Source organism: Acyrthosiphon pisum, chromosome A1, assembly GCF_005508785.2.
Source record: "Acyrthosiphon pisum isolate AL4f chromosome A1, pea_aphid_22Mar2018_4r6ur, whole genome shotgun sequence".
In the NCBI taxonomy this organism is placed as follows: domain Eukaryota; kingdom Metazoa; phylum Arthropoda; class Insecta; order Hemiptera; family Aphididae; genus Acyrthosiphon; species Acyrthosiphon pisum.
The window spans coordinates 11209947-11212089 of record NC_042494.1 but is presented as its reverse complement, the minus strand read 5'-3'; the positions used below and the strand labels follow the sequence as shown (position 1 = coordinate 11212089).

The 2143-nt window shown below is 24.0% G+C and overlaps 1 long non-coding RNA gene across 1 annotated transcript in view; it reads right to left on the bottom strand.

Moving 5' to 3' along the window:
* The window catches only part of LOC107882295, an 11612-nt gene extending 9868 nt beyond the window's left edge, over positions 1-1744 (bottom strand). Inside the window, exon 1 of the long non-coding RNA XR_001678671.2 lies at positions 1413-1744. This is a non-coding gene — a long non-coding RNA (uncharacterized LOC107882295). The remainder of the gene's footprint in view (positions 1-1412) is intronic.
* Positions 1745-2143: the final 399 nt, after the last annotated feature.

The window sequence follows — 2143 nt, the reverse complement described above, 5'->3', positions numbered from 1 at the left end:
AAAATAATAATTTAATTTTTAATTGATAAATTTTGTCATAATTCGAACTTTAAATGCCTATAAAAAAAAATGTGCGCATATGTATTTTTAATATTTTTCAATTGCTATTGTAAAAATATATCAGGGGCCGTTGTATTCAATTTTCATGCTTTTTGGCAAAACAAATAAAAACTAAAAAAATTAAAATTTGAAATGTCCGTCAACAGCTTAAAAAGAATCAAATTATTTTCAAAATTTTATCGTATATAGAAAATGCTAATATAAACATTCAGTGAAATTTTCAAGTTTCTACAATCTACAGTCACTTGTTTTTTAATTACAACAAAATAAGAAAATCGTTACGTAAGAAATCGAGTGAATATCAAATGTTGTAAAAATATGAATTTCAAACGCTCATAAAAATTTAATTTGAGTTTCTTATAGACCTTTTTTTTTTAGATAAAGGTAGTTTATCCTATAAGGAATTATGTATTACATTTTAAAATCATAGTTCTAAAAAGAAAAATTTTTACGAACTATTAACTCAAAATAATTTGCTTATTTTCGTGATTTTTACATATTTTGTCAATTTTTGAACTTTAAATGCTAATAAAAAAAAACTGTGACTAAGGATTTTCAATATTTTTCAAATGTCATTGCAACAATATAATAGGAGCCTTGTATTGAATTTTCAAGTATTTTTACTCAACAAATAAAGTTTTATTGACATTCATAGAAAAAAAACTAAAAAAATGCTTATAAAAAAAATTGTGACTATGGATTTTTAATTTTTTTCATCTGACTTTGAAACAATATACTAGGAGCCTTCTATTAAATTTTCAAGCTTTTCTTTCAAACTTCAAGTTCAAGTTAGAACAGTCTGAACAGGTTAACCTTATCTGACTAACCCAAAACTGTTATAGCATTAATTATATAGGTACCTATTATATATTTTACTAATTTAGGGGTGAAACTAAACAAATTTTGAAATTTGAGTAAAATTATGACCAATGGGTTTGGGGGGGGGGGTTATATTTGCGGTGCAGGGCCGGTTTTGATTCATCTTCCCGGGCCGAAAAAAATTCGCCAATCCGCCCCTGACACGGTTCAAAAATGAATTATTGGAATTATTGTTCGGACAAGGGCGTCCTAATAGCGCAATACAGCATACATTTTACTATCCATGCAATATTTTCGTGTCAGAAAGCTACTAGAAAAAAATACTAAATATATTTCTAAGAATGAAAACATTAATAATTAATATTTATCCGTGTTATAAGCAGATATCTAAATATGAAATAAAGTTTAAATATTTTTAATTTGTTTTTAAGATTATACTAAAAATCAATGCTTATAAATTATAGTTTTGTCTAATTTACTCAAAAAATAAGGATGTTATAAGATATAATTATTATTAATTGCAATTAACTTACCTCTAAATCCACAGGATACTAAAATCGCTATTGGATTTAAAAATTATTATTATTTAAAAATATACAATACACATCAACATTAAAATTTTTTTAAATACTTAATCAACTTATTTTTCTTTGGGTTTATCCGAACTAGGACCAAGTTGTCCCAAGTTGTCTCACAACCATTTCTGTTACCATAAATTATATATTATATAACCCCAGAGTCTTCCAATTTGATCCACCTCATAATGCAGGGATTCAAATACATGTCTCACGAGAAAAATTTGAGGGTAGGTACGCGAAAATTTAAAATATTTATATTATATTATGATATATATTATATATATACGTATTATTTTTATTTTTATAACAAATAAAATCAGAATGTTATTACTTTTTCAGTATCTTTCAGAATAATTTATTAGATTAGTAGATTTGTTAAAAAGTAGTAAACATACTGATCGCAATATAATATAATATTATATAAATTAAAATATAATATTTTTCATAATTTTATGGCACGCTTGAGAAAAAAAAGATGATGATATATTAAATATTATATTATTATTTATTAATAACCCGTACTCAGGTATAAAATTTCGTTTATTTTAACGAGAATAGGTTAGGTTAGCCATCAACAAAAAAAAACCATATGTTACACTAATTATTGTAACATAGGTAATAAATGATAATTAATACAAAAATAATATTTCAATACATTTTATGATCACTAATTAATACATATAAAA